Genomic DNA, 20744 nt, shown 5'->3' with positions numbered 1-20744 from the left:
AGCATGGCGCCTGGTGGCAATAGAGGTCCCCATGGCTCTAGCAACAGAGTCCTTGGTGTCCAGCCCCGACTCTATGACTTGCGTAGCCGCTGCCTGGGCATCCGAGAGGAGACCATACAAGTGTTGGGGCATGTCCGGTAACGCTGTCTTTGCCGCATCCATTATTGCGTGAACGTATCTGCAAAGGATACACGTAGCATTAGCAGATTTCAATGCCATGCTGCACAAGGAGAAAACCTTTTTGGCCGACTGCTCCATGCGCTTGGACTCCCGGTCAGATGGTACACCAGGAAAGGAGCCAGGAGCAGATCGTGAAGAACAGGATGCCTGTACGACCAGACTCTCTGGAGAAGGATGTTTAGAAAGAAATTTGGGGTCTCCAGGTGCAGACCTATACCGTCTGGCCACCGACCTGCTCACTGCCGATGAAGAAACAGGTTTCTTCCACACCTCTCCTATGGGATCCATGGGAGCTTCATTGAATGGTAACGGTGGATCCGCAATGGCCGTGGCAGGATGAAGCACCTCTGTCAGGCTACTGGTTTTAACTTGTACCATAGGAAGTCAGCAGCCTTCCTGGTGACAGAATGGAACGTGGCTGCTTCCTCAGTATATTCCCCTGGCGAGGCCAGATCCCACTCCGGGGAAGTATCCAGTCCACTGTCCATATCCAACCCCTGAAACTCACTCAGGGGCTCCACAATCTCCCCTTCCTCAAGGAGCTGCCTCTGGTACTCTCTCTCCTCCAACAACCTGAGGGCCTTTCTCCTGGACCGCAATTTGGCCTCCAACCCCGGCGTCGACATGGAGTGTAACGACGTTGGAGAGTTGCGCCGAGAAGGCATCATCACAGGATCTCTGGATCCTCCCGATGCCGTAGATGGATCCATCGGCGCCGTGGACACACGACCTGCACCCATCGACGCCATTCGGCTTCAGGACTCCTCCAACTCAACAGACACCGCCGTCAAAGGCCTCTCCCTCGACGTCGATGGCTGCACCACCGGCACCGGCGCCAGGCTAGTGTCTCCTGCCAGACAGAACGGCATAAATGGCGTCAGCCTGTACGGAGTCGGAGCGCCTAAGTTAAATGCCAGGGGACCAGTAGGGACAGCCGGCGCACCACCTCCCAGAGCCATGTTCTGGAAAATAATAAACATGGCATTAAGAAATGCCGCCAGATCCGTACCCGGAGCCGGGAAGGCAGGATAGTCTTTAGGAGCTGGCGCCGGCCTTGAATCCTGAGCACCTGGAAGCGCCAGAGAGGCATGTTGACTCTAATGCTCCACCACCTCAAAGACCAACGGCGCCGGAGAAGACTGCGGAGTCAACGGTTGAGGAGACACCGTTGGGCTGACCTCCCAGGACTTACGGCGTCAGGGTGACGGAGACCTCGACTCCGACCGGCTTCCTCTGGCTCGACGCCTGGAGTCACGATGACGCCGCTTCTTGTGACTCGACTTCCCCGACGATGATCTATGGTGCCTTTTTCTCTCCTTCTTAGCTTGATATGCGTTCTTTCAAGGCTTTAGGGTTCATTTTTTGGCATGAACCACATTCCTGGACATCGTGGTCTGAACTCAGGCACCAAAGACAGTTGTTATCGGGGTCAGTAACCGACATCCGACCTCCGCATTCCCTGCAAGGCTTGAAGCCTGACTTCTTCGGGGCCGACATGTCGACAAAAACACAAAGTATCCCTCCGAACTGCAAACGATACAGGTAGCTGGAAAAGTGACCGTTATCGAAGGCACGGAAAAAAGGTAACTGACGTCAGCACGCCGGCGAGGGCCTCTTATTGCCTCAATGGCGTCAGGCGGAGCCGCGTGGAGTCGGGCAATTGTGACGTCCTCGCCGACGTGCAGAGCTGGAGAGAAGTTTCAGTCGAATGCTACGCATGGGGAGAATTCATTAGGTGAGGAATCCACAGGTAGTTGTATCCATCAGAAATGCACATTTTAAAGTTGTTTTAAATGAGACTATGCTCAAAGATTCATTGCTAACATAACATAGTTTCAAAATGTGCTTTCATGTTTTTCTTTCCAATACAGGAGCAAGATCATCTTAAATAACTAGAAGAGCAGCTTAGCCCATGGTTTTGCTTACAGAAATGTTAAGAGTAGATCATTTTAATGAGAAATCTGTTGTGATTTACACCATGTGTCCAGATGTGAAAAGATCTTCCGGTATCACGGAGTCTAGAAAATAGCTTTTGCGCTTCTGTCCGGTGATGAGAACAAGGTGAGTTTACCTGCTCGAGGGAGACACCACAATCTGACTGGTCCAAGTTTGGAGGGAGTTGGATTGGGAAACCATGCTTAAGAAAATTGCAACATATTTTAATTGGGTGCCTTACAACAGTTATTAGGTCCTGTCCTGACTCTGTACGACCAGTGGCACAATCTGTTTGATGACTTCACCAGCACCAGATGGTGTAGAAAATTGTGGTGCATCAATTGCTTTGTCTGAAGTCGGTTTCTCCCAGGCTGTCATAATAAGATCCAGCAAAACTTCATCAGGGTCTCTGTTGCTTGGGCTGCTAACTTAAGCACATCGGTAACTAGCTTAGTTGTCACAGCAGGCAAAGTACTTTCAACACCTCATCTGCTTTTCGGATCACAGCTTGAAAAGGAGAAACGTCTGGAGAAGGAGGACCAGAAGAAAACTCCATTTACATTTCATGAGATGTGCTTACATCACTAGCCGTCTCAAGGCCCAAGGGATTCTCAGCATCTAAAGGTGAGCAGTACCCTTTGCCACTGTCATCAGTATCTTGGTCGTCCACTGGTTCTGAGTAAGAGCCAAAGAAAACACATATGGCTTGCTAGTACTGAGGGAGCTGTCTGGCATCACATGTGGGCCTCTTTTTCCACTATCAGTATCCTTTGGTGAATCCATGTCCTGGGGCATCAGTGCTGATGGTGTCAAACCTAGAACTGGCAGGGATCGAAATGGTGGGGTGGCACAGAAGATGAAGATGGCACAAACCCTGTTGCACCATATAAGTATGTGCCAGGGAGAAAGACGACCATGTCCTGACTTCATGTGGAAACTCTTTGGTGAAGCCATGTCTTGGGCCATCAGTGCTGAATGTGTCAGGCCTAGAGCTGGGAGAGTTTGAAATGGTGCGGTGTTATAGAAGGAGGAGGGGGCCCAAATCCTGTCATGCTGTGTACGTATGCACCAGGGAAAAAGTCGACCACGGCCTGACTTTGGGTTGAAACTCATACGGAACCAAGAGCAAGCCAGGGGCATAAAGAAAGATATCTCATATTGTCCCATAGAGCCTTGAGGCACACCAGAGGGTACCGGGCCGTAGTTAGTGAAGCCACCAGTGCCGTATCTGCCAGATGAATGGGCCCCAATGCCAGTTCTGAAGTACCCTCACGAGCTGTAGGATGATGAGGAGGCTTACCTGGAGGAGAAAAACAATGTTGCTTCTTAAGTTAAGCTTCTTGTGCTTCTTACGCCTTGATGACTTAGAAGAAGGAGAGGGTGACTTAATTTGAGGCCTGGAACGACGTGAACAATCGTCCTGGACCCTAGCCATGAATACCATGGCCTCCCTCTCCTTTATGTCCCAGGGGTGAATTCTGAGGCAGGAGTCAGAGAAAAGAGAATCATTATCTGATCCTAAGCACCACAAACAAAAGGAGTGTGGGTCTTTAAAGACATCTGTCCATTACATCCTGACAAGGCTTAAACCCCAAAAGTTTAGGTGGGGTGGATGGGACATGCATAGCATTGCACCTAGAATATTTGTGAGGAAATGTGTGCTCAGTGAAAACTCTCGATAGACAGCAAGCACGAGATCAGCACTGAAGGTTCGGGGAAAAAGGAATTGATGTTAGGACGTCTTATGGCTCCAGGGAAGCCGCAATGGTATGATCTCTGGTGCCTGTGTAGAGCAGGCACCCTCTACCAGCATGGAACAACTATCGAAAGTTTTCAGATCCAGTCTGACGCCTGGGATATTAGAGCAGAGAGTAATATGCAGGTAGAAGTATGCATCAGATATAGGTGTACTACATAGATGTTATCTGTAGATTTTGAGAAAAGCAGTAAGAAACTGTTTCCTGAGAGAAAGTTCTATGTAGAAAACAAAGGTTTGAAAACCTCTAGATTTCCTAGGATCCTTTTTGCACGAGCTGGCAGTGGGAGCTAACTCGCAGTAAAATGCATCATGGGTAGTGGAAGCTTCTGGACTCTTAAGAGACATTGGTTTCTTTTCTTCACAGCTTTACAATGTAAGCCTAGTAAGCTGCACTTTGCAGTCAATGATAGACAGTTTTTATTTGTTTTTAAATTTCAAATACTGCAATGTAGTTTTAAAAGCAAACACCCATCCACATTTCAGAAAAATCTTACCTTGGATAGGCTTCTGGAAGGTGCTGCACCTTATATTGACATATGGATAATGTCAGCCTGTGTTTATAATTCCATATAAAAATATCGAATTGAAGTGTTCTGGGGACCACAGATGCAGTGGTTAATTATTCTATCTTTTATGACTATCAATGAAGATTCTATGATGAAGAAACTGGACTGCCTAGCTAAATTATGGGGCAGTGTGAGTGATCACCCTCATCTTCAGAGTACTCTGGGGCAAAGTGTGCATCTAGTTCATGAGGATCAATATCCGCAGAATGATTGTGTCAATAGTCATTGCATGAATCCATTGGTATGGGGTAAAAGTTTCAACAATGCAGTTCTCAGTTCCTCAAGACCTCAGTTTGAGGTTCTAGAGTAATACGAATAGGCAGTATCATTGACAGCAAAAGTATAGCTGCTGAAACTTGACTGTGCATCAGAAAAGAAAACGCTGTTCTGGATGAGATCATTGTCAACAGAACAGTTGTCAGCAATGTAGTCGACAGTAATATGGTTATCATTAATGAAATCATCAATGATAAGGGTCTTTTCAAGCCAGCCGCCAAAGAGAGAATCCTCAGTCAAAGATGATGTTACTATGGATGAGGTTATTGTGGGTGGTGTTTTTGATGGTGGTTTGGAAGGAGATGGTGGGGCCTTCAGGGTTCCTCAACAAGTAATTCTTGAACTTTTTCACGAACCGTACTATCCTCAACATGGCTGTGGATGCAGAATCAAAGTACAGCTCATAGATCTAGGAAAATTTTATTTCTCCAGCGACATACCGGCAAACCCAAAGATCTGCGACTTAGAGGCAACTGAAGAGACATGGGGATTAAAAGCATCTTGGAGCAGGAGGCTCTGATCAAATCCATTATTTTCAGAGAGCCAGCACCAAGAACGCAGTGCACAAGCCTTGAAGATGACTACTGTTTCTGTTGTAAAGGGTATAGGAGTTTAAACTCTTTCAAATGTCACAGCAATGTCAGTTCTCTCCTAAATGGTCAGATTTGTGTAGAAAGTACACGTATCTTTTGTGAGGCTTTTCTGTATACACGTTTTGGCTCCACTTGAGAAACATGGCTTGAAAAACGATCTTGAGAACGTTTCAGCCATCAGAAAGTCACAGGGGCAATCAGCCATAAAGGAGGCAGGCAAACTGCTTACCTCAAGCAGCCCAAGGTGGTAAGGATCCTGGAAAAAAGATTGTTTACTAAACTGAAGAAGAAAATGATCACAGGTTTCTGATGAAATAACAAAACTCTGAAGGCTGACTGTAGTCAGCTTCACAGTAGTCAGCTTCACAGCTGGTAGAAAATCTAACAGTTGAAGACTCTCTAGGGAGTTAAAGCTCTGATTCTCTCCACCTTATTTCCAACAGTTTGTGTCAGAAAATTATTTGGATGGGCCACATACCCTGTGACTCTTTCAATGTAATGTGAGTGTATATATACACGCACACACACTTCTGTGTTAAGAGAGAGTAGTAAGGGTTCCCAGAGATAAAAGATAATATACAAGCATGTGACTATATGAAAGATCCGAATAAACAAATCGGAAGCACAGTTTTAACCAGGCAAACCCTGAGAATAATATTCTTGCACTCAGGTGTTCTACAGATGTTTCTGTCCACCCCTGACTGGATTCTGCCACATCCGGAATGCAAACAGATGACACATGGGAGCAAAAGTAATCTACTGGAAGCACTACTTAAAATGAAAATGCAACAGCCAAGCAATTACTACACTCACCAAACCAGACCTCTCCAGTCCTTAAGCCACACCACTTGCTTGCTCTGACCAGAAGCTCCTCCTTCAAGATACTCTGTATTGCCTACAGGGCCATTAATGGAACTAGAATCATCTTTGTCCAAGCAATACGCACAGAATATATTACTATGCTTTGGATTTCCACAACCACTCATCATTAAATGCTTCAAGAAGATGTACACAGGTTGAACATCCTTCTTTCCACAGGGAGAAAAACTCTGCAACTTTCTTCCACTAAAAGATAAGAAACATCAAAGATCACAGTGCATACAAGAAGGTAGATACTGTTTACCAACAGATGAGATTCTATCACTAATCGATACCAAAACCATACCAGTCCCTTGACGAGGAAGCTTTCTTCAAAAAAGAATATTAGATAGTGGAATACACAAATGTAGCTCTGCTCATTTTCCCTGTAGTCCACATTTAAGAGCAATCACAACATAAGAACAACAAAAGAACAGCTCTGCAGTCATCAGTGCTGACAGCAAAACACTTCCCCGAAAGGCTACAGAATAAAACCACACAACGGTAACCACATTCAAGAGTAATGTATATATGCATAAGTGACTCTATTTCTGGGTTTTCTAAATTAACACTAATTAGCAGACTGTTGTATTAAAAGTATTGTACTACCTGATTTCTTCTTCCAATGTCTGTATTGAGACATCCCTACAAAATTAAAAAGCAAACAAACTTTAGTCTTTACTTAGGCAACATTTTCAGACTAGTGAAATAATTTGTTAACTGTAAGTGCCTGCCGGACTTATTTAAGTAAGAGAGAAGGTCAGCGTGCTGACAGAGGTCATGCTTTCACTGACCCACCAGTGAACTACCACCAATCTTCTGGTGAAACTGCAATTTCCGGTGGGCGTCAAAATCGACTTACTTGACAATGTTTTTGTATTCCTGACACAAAACCCCAAAAAATAAAACAGCAATGTTCTTCACATATGTATCGGGCTGTTCATAAAGGTAACTACACTTGTGAGTAATTTTCACCTGCAATTTCACTCTTACGCTTTTGCTTAAGTTTACTGTTTTTGGCTATTCACAAAATCAAAGTGTGAAGTTACTCAAAAGTATAGATGTACAAATCTTCAACCCCTTAAACATGAGGTGGAGACATATATATATATATATAAGGGTAAGTTACTACTGCCAACAAAAATAAACTGTTGTAAGTCCAGCACCTCACATGGCTAACCTTTGATACTACAACACATTCCCATAGAAAATAATGAGGGTAGGGATATTTAAAACAGTAAAAGATATAAATAACTATAATTTAATGTTAAAACGATATATACAAATATAGCATTTATTATTTAATTATAAAATGTTAAAACTTTTTTTAATTAAAAAATTAATGTATGATTAAATTGTAATAAAATACAATAGAAGTTAATCCCAATTAAGTTAATTGAGTGGCAGTATTTTTCTGGTGTTCTACATTAAAAAATAAAATAAATAATGTACATAGACATTTACTATAAAATATTTTTACTAACTTTTTTCAAGTTTAAACATTTTTTCTGATACAAATAATATATCTCTGTGAAGTATACAAGAGTGGTTCAGACAACTGTGTGTGCTTTCAACGAATAATTGTTATGTTCACAGCCCAAATTAAATTAGATTGATCATAGTACCAGGGACCGCTTGAATGGTACAAATGATAAGTGAGACCCATGGGACCTTTGTTAACATTTATTAGCAAACTGACAACAGTAGTAGAATGAGAAATCGCTAAACATGTCTTGGAGCACCCACCCGAACCAGAAGCTGCATACGTTGCAGGATACTCAAGGAATAATGGGCTTAGTCTTATAAATAAACTGGAAAACAGCAAGGCACCAAACAAGAGATGTAATAACTAACCTGGCCATCAAGACACTCCCAAATGCAGTGAAGGATTGTCATGCTGCAATCTTTAATATATATATATGCAGCACTAGTACTTCACTAACGTCTAGAAAGAAGGGAGAGCCATCAAATTTTTTAAATCTCAGAAATCACTGACAGATCCTGCAAACTGATGCCTTATAAGTTTGCTGCCTGCCTTGCTCAATTTCCTCGAAAAGGCCATTAATGTCCACCTCAGTGACTTTGCATCTAGAAAACACAGTCTCAAAAGAACTGTTTGGGTTCTGGACAGAACGTCAACTAAACAGAGAGGCGGACATTATAAGCAATGGGTTTAACATTAACAAATCAACTCAAATAGCTTTTCTGGATGCAGCCAAAGCCTTCGATCAAGTACCACACACAGGACTGATCTACAAGTACACTAATCTAAAATTTGGAAGCTGCCTGGTAAACCTGCTGACTAGCTAGCTGGCAGAATGTACCTTCCATTTAACAATGTGAGAGAAATCCACAGTACATCATATCGTTGCTGGGGTACCTCAAGGATCAACTATTGAAACATTTTGCTTCAATCTTTTTAAAACTGATATCCTACAGACTTAAAGAAGACATGCTTCACACTTACATAAATGACGCTGCTGTCATCTTTCAGTGAAAGGACATGGCTAAGAAACTTGAAATATCCTTTTGCAGACTCTCTGGCTGGTACAGTTACTGGCAAATAAAACTCAATACAGTAAAAGAAAAAAGTTACTTACCTGTAACTGTAGTTACATGTGAATCTATGAAAGATTCCAGTACTGGAGAACTACAGTTACAGGTAAGTAACTTATTTTCTTACTCCAGTATTGGAACTTTCATAGATTCACATGCTTGAATCAGAAGATCAAGCAGTAATGAAGCACATTGCATAACATTACTCGAAATCTATACTTAATGATACATGCCCACAAACATATATATCCATATCTATGCACCCTGGAACATAGCAATATCAGCAAAATGTTCAATTAAAAGATTACCCAGGAAAGAATAGCATGTTATGTAAACAATAACTAAGATAATAGAACATTACCTTAAAAAAGGTAAAACAATTAATATGAGAGCTGTAAAGGAAAAAACAAACCTATGCAATGTTGTTGAATTAAACTGGGCTGGCAGGAAAAAGAACTTACAACAGCTCACAGTTACTGGAAAAGATGTCGCAACACTGCCTGTCCTACCACCATATCAGCTTGCTGAGCTTCTTCCAAACAGTAATGCCTTGCGAAAGTATGTACAGACTTCCACGTGGCTGCCCTGCAGATGTCCTGAATGGGCACTTGTAAGGAAATGCCTCCTTGGCATGGTTACCCCCTGACTGTTTTGCCTTTGCTGATGCCAAGTTATGATTTGAAAGTGTACTGAGGCCTGCTAACCAGGCCCCAGCACCAGTGTTCTTTCCCTAACCTGTACTTTTGTTTCCACAATTGGCACACCCTGGCATCCAGGTAAGTCCCTTGTAACTGGTACCTCTGGTACCAAGGGCCCTGATGCCAGGGAAGGTCTCTAAGGGCTGCAGCATGTCTTATGCCACCCGGGGGACCCCTCACTCAGCACAGACACACTGCTTGCCAGCTTGTGTGTGCTAGTGGGGATAAAACGACTAAGTCGACATGGCACTCCCCTCCGGGTGCTATGCCAACCTCACACTGCCTACAGGTATAGATAAATCACCCCTCTAGCAGGCCTTACAGCCCTAAGGCAGGGTGCACTATACCATAGGTGAGGGCATAAGTGCATGAGCACTATGCCTCTACAGTGTCTAAGCAAAACCTTAGACATTGTAAGTGCAGGGTAGCCATAAGAGTATATGGTCTGGGAGTCTGTCATGCACGAACTCAACAGCACCATAATGGCTACACTGAAAACTGGGAAGTTTGGTACAAACTTCCCAGCACAATAAATACACACTGATGCCAGTGTACATTTTATTGTAACATACACCCCAGAGGGCATCTTAGAGATGCCCCCAAAACCTTAACCGACTACCAGTGTGGGCTGACTAGTTTTAGCAGCCTGCCACACACCAGACATGTTGCTGGCCACATGGGGAGAGTGCCTTTGTCACTCTGTGGCTAGTAACATAGCCTGTACTAGGTGGAGGTGCTTCTCACATCCCCCTGCAGGAACTGTAACACCTGGCGGTGAGCCTCAAAGGCTCACCCCCTTTGTTACAGCACCCCAGGGCACTCCAGCTAGTGGAGTTGCCCGCCCCCTCCGGCCACGGCCCCACTTTTGGCGGCAAGACCGGAGGAGATAATGAGAAAAACAAGGAGGAGTCACTGGCCAGTCATGACAGCCCCTAAGGTGTCCTGAGCTCAGGTGACTCTGACTTTTAGAAATCCTCCATCTTGCAGATGGAGGATTCCCCCAATAGGATTAGGGATGTGCCCCCCTCCCCTCAGGGAGGAGGCACAAAGAGGGTGTAGCCACCCTCAGGGCTAGTAGCCATTGGCTACTAACCCCCCAGACCTAAACACACCCCTAAATCGAGTATTTAGGGGCCTCCAGAACCAAGCAAGATAGATTCCTGCAACCTGAAGACAAAGAAGGACTGCTGACCTGAAACTGTATATGCTATTTTGCCAATTCAAAGTTCCTAAAGTTCCTAAGTAAAATACCTTTAATTTAAAGTATTGTTTGTGAATCTTTAACCTGTGGTTCTTAAAATAAAGTAAGAAAGGATATTTTTTTATATAAAAACCTATTGGCCTGGAATTGTCTTTTGAGTGTGTGTTCCTCATTTATTGCCTGTGTGTGTATAACAAATGCTTAACACTACCCTCTGATAAGCCTACTGCTCGACCACACTACCACAAAATAGAGCATTAGAATTATCTCTTTTTGCCACTATCTTACCTCTAAGGGGAACCCTTGGACTCTGTGCATGCTATTTCTTACTTTGAAATAGTACATACAGAGACAACTTCCTACAACTGGCATTTCGCATTCTGCGGAGTGACGAAGAGATCCAGGCTCGGTTTCCCCCATTGGGCGAAGAGCTGATTCAAAACTCCTTGGTCTAATTCCCTTTCGTGGCTGGACGACCGTGACCTGCTTTGGGAATACGCAATAATGTTCTGTACTCCTGGGACGTGCTCCGCTCGAAGGTTTACTTTGTGGCTGATAGACCATTCCCATACGCGCTGAGATTCTCTTGATAAGAGTAGAGACCTGGTTCCACCCTGCTTGTTGATATAATGCATTGTCGTTGTTTTGTCCATCCGGATGGGAACCAAGGAACCTCCTATCTTTGGGAGGAAAGCGCACAGCGCTAATCGAACAGCCTTCAATTTGAGGTAATCGATGTGAAAGATTTTCTGATGTGGCTTCCATTTGCCTCGACTTGTAGGTGCTGGAGGAAAGCACCCCATCCCTCAAGAGAAGTGTCTGTAGTTATTACCCAAGGTGCCTGCTGAGGAAGAAAGGCAAGCCCCTTTGCTAAGTGAGAGTCCTGAGTTCACCAAGCTAGAGAGGATATTATGGGGTTTGTTATCCTGATGATATCGTCGGAAGACCCCGTGGACTGTGCCCATTGAAGATCTAACTGTTCCTGTAGGGGTCTCATTCTTAAACGGCAGAAAGGCACCAGAGGAATGCAGGACGACCTCATTCCTAAAAAGGAATTGAAGAGGCGAACTGAAATGCACTTTCTTTTTTGTAAACCCTTCGCAAGGGAAATGAACTTTCTCTGTCTGTCCTCTGTAGGGGCTGCCTTGCTGGTGGAAGTGTCCAGTACTGCCCCTAGAAAAAAATCTTCTCCTTAAGGGCTGGAATGCTGACTTTTCGCGATTGACCGTTAGGCCCAGGTTCGTGAACAGCTCGATACAAGCTCTCGTGGACCTCTGCACCTGAGATCTGGATCTGGCTTCGACCAGCCAATCGTCCAGATACGGGAAGACTTGATGGTTCTGTCTTCTGAGGAAAGCCTCCACTGGAGCCAAGCACTTGGTGAAGATCCTGGGGGCCGATTTCAGGCCGAAGGGCAAGGCTTTGAACTGAAAATGGTCTCCGGCTACTGCAAATCTGAGATACCTTCTGTGGGAGGGATGAATAGGGATATGGAAATATGCGTCCTGCAAATCGAGGGTGGCCATGACATGCCCCGAATTTAGAAGGGACAGAATGTCTGACAGGGAGATCATACGGAATGATTGTTTCTTGAGATAAGTGTTGAGGTCCCTGAGGCCTAGAATTGGACGCTAACTTTTCTGCTTTTTTCGGACAAAGAAGAATCGGGAGAAGTAACCCTCTCCCCTCTCCTGATGCGGAACCCTTTCTATAGCTCCCTCGAGAAGCATGGACTCGACCTCCTGCTTGAGTAGATTCAAGTGTTTCAACTTCTGAGGAAGGGGAGGCTTCGTAGGAGGGCGGTGTAAGAACTCTAGGGTATGGCCAAACTGGATGAGATTTAGGACCCATTGGTCTGATGTTATCTTCTGCCAATTTTGGAAGTAGAGAGAAATCCTTCCCCCTAGTCTTGAGCGCAAGGGAAGGTTCGTAGTCGGAGACGATAGCAAGTCATTGCCTACGGCCTGTATCTTTCGGTTGCCTCCCAGCCTTTCCTCTCTGGGAAGCTCAGGATTACGCTGCCTGTTGAGGCATTCTCTGCTGGAACTGAGGGCGAAAGGAATGAGATGCCGCAGAGGCAGAAGGATATCTGTACTGTTGAAAGCCTGGTCTATATGATGAGTAACCTCAGCATCTAGCTCCTCAGAAAGGCTGTCTTTTAAACTGCAGGATGCCAAGGGACCTGGCCGTGTCAGTGTCTGTCGAAATCGCCTGAAGCGCATCATCAATCTGCTTTCCGAAAAGGGCTTCACCATCAAAAGGTAGGTCAAGAATCTTGTTTTGGACCTCAGGTCTAAATGAAGTCCTTCGAAGCCAAACCTGCCTTTTGAGAACTGCAGAACCTGCCATCTGACGGAAAGCCGTGGTGGCAATGTCCATAGCACAATCTATGATTTCTGCAGAAGACCTCTCCCCTCCAGCAAGACTTTCCTGGCTTCTAATTTAGAGTCTTCAGGCAGTTGATCTAAATAGGGTGCAATGTCAGCCCACAGCTGCCTATCGTATCTGCCTATGATGGCCAGAGAATTAGAAACCCTTATAATAAGCGAAGCCATTAAGGAAAAGCGTTTTCTTATGTTGTCTAATCTCCTACCCTCCTTGTCCGGTGGGGGGCAGAAATTGGCGCTGAAGGGTTCCTAGATCTGGGTTGTGCCGCTTGGGCAATAACTGAGGGGTCTGGGATGGCCCATGAGGCAAACCGGAGAGTCTTCAGGCGCCTTATACTTTTTGTCAAGGTGAGGTAGAACCGGGATGACCGTGGCCGGGTTTTTCATAACTTTAATGCCCTCATTCCAGATATAGTCCACAATCGGCATAGATTTAACACTCTTATGAAATGGCTCCTTAAAGTCATACAAAAAGCAGTCCATCTGCTTTGTGGGCATGGGCAACTCAAACCTTTTAGAAGCTCTTTCCAGCAGGTTGTGGAAGCCACCGATGTCACCAGGAGGGGAATCAACAGGAACCGGAGAGGGCGACGAGGGAGTAGGAATTTAGTAGTCATCCCATTCCGTTATTGCATCCGGTAATTCCCCCTCTTCTCTGCCATCATCATCATCCGAGGAAGACACATCCTGCGTAGGTATGGAAATCGGTGTCTGCGGAGGTACATAAGATTGGACCCCTGGATGGACCGGAGTAGAAGGCACAACAGGCTGCTGAACTCCCAAATCAGCTGGGGGGAACCCCTTCTGTAGTCATCTAACATGAGTTGTAGATCAGCTATGAGAGATCCTGGTAAAGAAACCATCTGCTCCTGATAAGGATACTGGTGAGTTTGCGGATAGTAAGAGTGTGGATCATGCTGGGTGTCCTCCTCCAGATCCTGGCACTTGACGTATAGTTCTGATGGGCTATGAACAACCCTGAAAGGTCCCTCATCATCTGAGTCCTCTTGCTCCAGTAAATGCGTAGGTACCAAAGCTGAAACCGTACCTGGAGATGACAATATAGAAGAAAGGAAGGCAGACTTTTTATGTGCTTTCAGCCTCATTGACGGTATCGTCGACGGGATCGACGATGGCAACACGTTGCCGGCACACTTGTCGGAATCACCGACGGCATCATCGACGCAATCAGCATCGTCGACGGCATAGCTGGAGAAATCCTCACTGACGAGGAAAACGACGACGAAAGAGTCAATGTCAACAGTCTCACAGGCGGCAGCATCGATGAAGGAGAGGCGATGGGCACAGGGGTTGCTTTACTCATTCCAGGTTGGCTTGGACGGCATTTGACCAGTCCAAAGCTGTAATACTGTGCCTGGAGTGGTAAATGGCTTTTGTCATTTTACAGCTCGGCAAGGATGACACTATGTCAATCCTATGCTTAAAGATTTTGCTGTACAAATTGCAAAAGACTTTGTCACTATCTAGCTCGGCGAGGATAGCACTGTGCTAATCCTATGCTTAAAGACTTTGCTAGATAAGCAGACATTTGAGGTGAGCAAATCTAGAGTGTCGCTGGTGTTGCAGGGTGCTCCTTACTAGAGCAGCTCTCCACCTAAAATTGGGAACTTCCCAGAGTTCTCCTTTGTGTTTTGCATAATTTATGCGTCACTCTATCCCTGAAAGGGCCTTGGTTTGATTGATATATATATATATATATATATATATATATATATACACAGCTGTTTTGATGTACCGGGGGCTCCCATCTCGACGACGGGGAAGGATTCAAGCATGTGAATCTATGAAAGTTACAATACTAGAGTAACAACAGCAACATTATTCACCAGAAAAAAGATTAAGTGCTTCCACAGGTCTGCCTCAATGGAAAGATAATAAAGTGGTAAAACAGCAGCTCCTGTCTACAGGTGACAATTTACTCTAAACTCAGCTAGAGAAACCATATTGAGAAAATATAATCAGACTGGTAGCACAGTACCCACTCCTGAGTATAAAATCACAGCCTATGTGGACAAAAGGTGCACACAATCATTGCTATTATCTGACCTACAATATCATGTGCTTCCATGGTGTGGACCGTTTACTGGGAAAAGTATTGGAAATCTATGCAAAAACAAGGCTATACGGATAGCTGCAGGTGCTCCTTCCTTCACAAGAACTACAGACTACCACAGAGATCTAGGTGTTGAGATACTGGACAACCGCATCAGCAAGATCAACAAGAAATTCTACAAAGAACTCAGGGGCAAATTTAAATTTGGAAGGTCTGCCTGTGCTCTGCCAGGGCAATGGACTAAATTACTCTCTCGCCCTCGAGGAGGTGCCGACTGGCATATTTTGAAATGTCCATCAGCCCGGCAGACATTTCAAGCATTGATTGGAACCACTGTCAAGGCAGTTCCGGCCAATACATTGTAACTTTACCAGACGACTCTGTCAAACATGAGTCGTACGGCACAGTTACAATTCTTTTTTTATTTACAAAAATTGTCTTGAAAATAAAATAAAAAAATACCCCCTGCCATGGGAGGTTCTACCATGGCCAGACAGCCACTGAGCTGTTTTCAGTGTCCCTTACCACCAAGTTCCCTCTCCGTTAAGATAAAAATCAAGTCCTTAATCAAAGTTAAAACCCACTGATCGGTTTGACAGTACCGTTATCTGCACCCCAAAACAGTGCTGACTTTATCAACCAACTCATCTGTGTCAATGTGTCATTGATCAACAAGAGGAATAAACTGTGATTAAATAACTCAAAGAGAATATGAGGTTCAGGGATTGGTGATTAAATACACAAATGTCAGATCATACCTGACTGCCAGAGAAAAACAGATTTTATATCGCACTCAGGCATAGACGTGACAAGTCCGAAAGGAAGGAGCAGAGGACTGCACATCACCTTAATTGAAAACTGTGAGGGTTGGAACACATGCCACCTTGGTTTTGTCAGCAATTCCTGGGAGGAGACATGATTACCTTCAACGACACAGGTCGTGGTACAGCCTGAGTATATGAAGCAGGGTGACTTCTACCTCTGTTCCTCCAATAATGTTTTTGTTTACATGGTTGATTCTTTCACAAGGTACTCTAACACTGTCCTTTTGAACTGAAGTACGAATCACGTGGAAAACCTTCCGTTATTGCATTTTTCTGTTATGCTATAGGTAATTATTACTGTACTTTAAGCAAGTGTCTCTACATTAGTCTATGTTAATGGCTGGCCGATCTGATCACTGGAGGACTCAAAGTAACTTAGACTCGTTTCTCATGAATACATATTATCAGTACATTTACCCAGTTTATGAATTATTCATCTGGAATCGACCATTCGAATTTGTAGTTTTAGGCTCGCAGTGCCATGTTTATGAATGAGTGTGGACTGCTGTACAGCACACCACCGTACAGTAACATCACAACGCTAATGTGTCTTTTGCTTCTTGATCTTTTGCCACAATGCACAGCACCTGATGCTACACATCTTTCGATAACCCGTAAGCAGGGCCACTACTCCTCAACAATCAATCAATCAATCAATGTTTGTACCAACTGTACAAAATGCGAATTTCATAAGGGCCAGATTAAAGCGGCAAAGATAGTAAATGCCACTAAATCGGATAGTGAATACAATCCACCGGCAAATGAACTACAGTAGTTTGACTGCAACACACAACACAGACAATTTGTAAGTGTAAAACTATCCAAAAATTATTCCCCACAATGACAACTACGCATGGCCCTACTACTTGCATTTGTTTGATAAGACCTAAATCTATAAGTAATCTTACCTTCTCTCTTTTGGATTCCGTTCCTCAGTCTGAGTGCTAAATAAGTGCAAAATAATAGGTTAATAATGCAGTCTCAAATTATACCAAGTAAACAGTAATATTAATCTTATTTTTTTTCAAAAGGCAGTACAGCAAACTATGTTGTCTATTGTGAGAAATCTGAGTTGAGAGGCCCAGGGCAGCCCTAGTTATTTACCCCCAAATGAATCAAAGGGGGTCTCCCGCTAACCCCCCACTCATGTCCGGTGGCCACCATATTTCATGACTCAAACTGAGGAAGTATAAGTAGCACTGACTCTCAAGGTGGTAAGGCACAGCAGACCAGGGCTGTCTCGGGAGGAACTGTGGGTTAGAAACCAATAACTCGGCAATTCCAGAAATACCAATAAATCAATTTCAAAACACACAGCTCTTTCTTTTAAAAAGGCAGACTATTTGAATGCACCCACAAATACATCCTAAGCACAAAATTGAAATATGTACAAAATAGCAGGTGGAAAAATCAACTATAGCCACTTCTAAAGGGCCTTGGAAACAACAGGGGTATGCTAAAAGAAGGTCACAGTGGTCAACTAACTAAATCCAGATGAGACCCCATAAATCGGAGGCATCAATAAGGTTTGTATGCTTGTGCTCGTTTGCTCTAGGCATTTGGACATGTCTATAGCAAATAATGCGAAGGTTGATCGTTATAAAAAAAATCAGGCCTATAGACTTTCTCTAATGGGGGTCACACTTCAATAAGCAATGCAAATTAATATTTCAATACACCGGGACATTTAATCGCATTACCACCAATATGTTGAAATTCTGCCTTTCACTACTGAAAAGCCAGATCTATTAACTTTATCTAACTTTCGTAATAACAACTCCAATGAACATTTCAGTACACTTTTTTTTATACTGGGCTGCTCAACAGCCTCTCAGAACCCAAGACACCCAACGATCCAACAACACTTACAGGAAAACATAAAAACCCAGAGCTGGAAGCATCCAAAGAAAACTTTCACATCTACTACTGTCTCTCAATCTGAGATTAGGCCTGAAAGTCTCTGGATAAAGAGACTCTCAAATGTGGGGGCCATTGGTGCCCCCAGAACTCAAACAGAACAAATTGAGTACTCTTCATCTTTCTTTGTTAGACTTTTTATGAGCCTAGTAGCAAATTAACTGGTGACTCCGCCTACCCTTGTAGCATCCTATCACAAAAGGAAAAAGTTACTTCTTGTATCAATGATTCCACTGCATTGGTGTCTTTCATAGATTCATATGCTTGAATTATTCCTGATAATTAGGTTGCAAACACTTGTTAATCAATGTTAATAAAGCAGTGTGCATCTACACTCAAAAACATTGAACTTTACCTGGACAATCAATCAATCAAGGTATTTATAAAGCGCGCTACTCACCCGTGAGGGTCTCAAGGCGCTGGGGGGGGGGGTCACTGCTGCTCGAAGAGCCAGGTCTTGAGACGCGTCCGGAAGGCGAGGTGGTCCTGGGTGGACCTGAGGTGGGCAGGGAGGGAATTCCACATCTTGGCTGCCAGGTAGGAGAAGGATTTCCCTCCAGCGTTGGTTCGGCGGATGCGAGGGACGGCGGCAAGAGCGAGGCTGGTGGAGCGAAGTTGACGGGTGGGCGTGTAGAAGGTGAGGCGACGGTTGAGGTATTCGGGGCCTTTGTTGTGGAGTGCTTTGTGTGCGTGGGTGAGGACCCTGAAGGTGATCCTTTTGTTGACGGGTAGCCAGTGCAGGTGTTTCAGGTGGGCGGAGATGTGGCTGTGGCGGGGTACGTCGAGGATGAGGCGTGCAGAGGCGTTTTGTATGCGCTGAAGATGTTTCTGAAGTTTTGCGGTGGTTCCTGCGTATAGGGTGTTTCCGTAGTCCAGGCAACTTGTGACGAGGGCGTGGGTCTCAGTTTTTCTGGTGTCGGCTGGGATCCAGCGGAAGATCTTTCGGAGCATGCGAAGTGTGTGGAAGCAAGAAGACGAGATGGCGTTGACTTGCTTGGTCATGGTGAGAAGGAGGTCTAGGATGAATCCGAGGTTGCATGCGTGGTCTGAAGGGGTCGGTGCGGTGCCCAGGGCCGTGGGCCACCAGGATTCGACCCAGGCGGACAGGTAGTTTCTGAGGATGAGGACTTCCGTCTTGTCCGAGTTCAGCTTCAGGCGGCTGAGTTTCATCCATTCTGCGACGTCTTTCATTCCATCCTGCAGGTTGGCTTTGGCGGTGGCTGGGTCTTTGGTGAGGGAGAGTATCAGCTGGGTGTCGTCGGCGTAGGAGATGATGTTGATGTTGTGTTTGCGAGCAATGTCGGCGAGGGGGCTCATGTAGACATTGAAGAGAGAGGGGCTGAGCGAGGAGCCTTGTGGGACACCGCAGATGATCTCGGTGGGTTCCGAGCGGAAAGGCGGGAGGTAGACTCTTTGGGATCGGTCCAAGAGAAAAGAGATGATCCAGTCCAGGGCCTGTCCTTGGATACCGGTGGAGCGGAGGCGGGTTGTTAGGGTGCGGTGGCAGACGGTGTCAAAGGCAGCCGAGAGGTCGAGGAGGATGAGGGCGGTTGTTTCTCTGTTGTCCAGTAGGGTTCGGATGTCGTCGGTGACTGCGATGAGGGCGGTTTCCGTGCTGTGGTTGGCCCGAAAGCAGGACTGGGAGGGGTCGAGCAGGTTGTTGTCTTCGAGGAAGTTGGTCAGTTGCTTGTTGACGGCCTTCTCGATGACTTTGGCCGGGAAGGGGAGGAGCGAGATGGGGCGGAAGTTCTTCAGGTCGTTGGGGTCCGCCATAGGTTTCTTTAGGAGAGCGTTGACTTCTGCGTGTTTCCAGCTCTCGGGGAAGGTGGCAGATGCAAACGAGCTGTTGATGATGCTCTGGAGATAGGGGGCGATGCTGGCGTCGGCTTTGTTGAAGATGTAGTGTGGGCATGGGTCCGAGGGGGCACAGCGGAGTGGATGGTGTTCATGGTAGTTCTGGTCTCTTCAGCGCTGATGGGTGTCCAGGCGTTGAGGGTGATGGTTGGAGCTGTGAGTTCCGTGGTGGTCGGCGGGATCTGTGGTTCGAAGCTGTCGTGTAGGTCGGTGATCTTTCGATGGAAGAAGGTGGCGAGGGAGTTGCAGAGTTCTTGTGAGGGCGTGATGGAGTTGGAGCTGGCGTTGGGATTGGAGAGCTCTTTGACGATGTTGAAGAGTTCTTTGCTGTTGTGGGTGTTCTTGTCCAGTCTCTCTTTGAAGGATGCTCTTTTGGTGGCGCGGATCAGCTGGTGGTGTTCGCGGGTGGTGATTTTGAGGGCTGACATATTTTCTGCGGTGTGTTCTTTGCGCCAGGTTTTTTCGAGGGTACGGCAGATTTTCTTGGATTCTTTGAGGGCATCTGTGAACCATGGAGGTTTCCTGATGTTGGTCTGTCTTGGGAGGCGTCTGAGGGGGGCAAGGTTGTCAGCGCAGTTGGTGATCCACTGTGTGAGGTTGAGGGCTGCGTTGTTGGCGTCGGAGGTGATGGCAGGTTGGTTATGGTTGAGAGTGGAGAGTAGCTGTTCTGTGGAGATTTTGTTCCAAGGTCTGCGGGTGATAGGTTGTGTGCGAGGGTGGTGAGTCTTGCGTCTGAAGGTGAAGTGGGCACATCTGTGGTCGGTCCAGTGTGTCTCGGAAGAGTGGCTGAAGGATACGTGGTTGCTGGCGGAGAAGATGGGGTCGAGAGTGTGTCCAGCGATGTGGGTGGGGGTGTTCACCAGTTGCTTGAGACCGAGGTTGGCGAGTAGGGTGGTGGTGTTGGTGTTGTTGTTCTTCTCCAGGTGGAAGTTCAAGTCTCCGAGGAGGATGTAGTCTGTCGAGGCTAGGGCGTGCGGGAGATGAAGTCTGTGATGGATTCGCTGAATAGGGCGCGTGGTCCAGGGGGCCAGTAGACGAGAGTTCCTCTGAGGGTGGTCCTGGGGTT

General features: G+C 45.7%; 1 protein-coding gene and 1 long non-coding RNA gene across 3 annotated transcripts in view; one reads left to right on the top strand and one right to left on the bottom strand.

Annotated features, from left to right (window-relative positions):
- VPS45 (vacuolar protein sorting 45 homolog) overlaps positions 1-20744 on the top strand; it is a 430890-nt gene that overhangs the window by 46615 nt on the left and 363531 nt on the right. The gene's annotated exons all lie outside the window — the stretch shown is intronic.
- LOC138268512 (uncharacterized) overlaps positions 1-20744 on the bottom strand; it is a 126748-nt gene that overhangs the window by 21182 nt on the left and 84822 nt on the right. Inside the window, exons 3-4 of the long non-coding RNA XR_011200020.1 lie at positions 16816-16851; positions 6777-6812 (exon numbers count right to left, since the gene is read on the bottom strand). This is a non-coding gene — a long non-coding RNA (uncharacterized lncRNA). The remainder of the gene's footprint in view (positions 1-6776; positions 6813-16815; positions 16852-20744) is intronic.

The sequence above is a fragment of the Pleurodeles waltl genome, chromosome 12 (assembly GCF_031143425.1).
Source record: "Pleurodeles waltl isolate 20211129_DDA chromosome 12, aPleWal1.hap1.20221129, whole genome shotgun sequence".
Classification (NCBI taxonomy): Eukaryota; Metazoa; Chordata; class Amphibia; order Caudata; family Salamandridae; genus Pleurodeles; species Pleurodeles waltl.
Note: the sequence above shows the minus strand (reverse complement) of the source record. Positions and strands in the feature narration are given on the sequence as shown.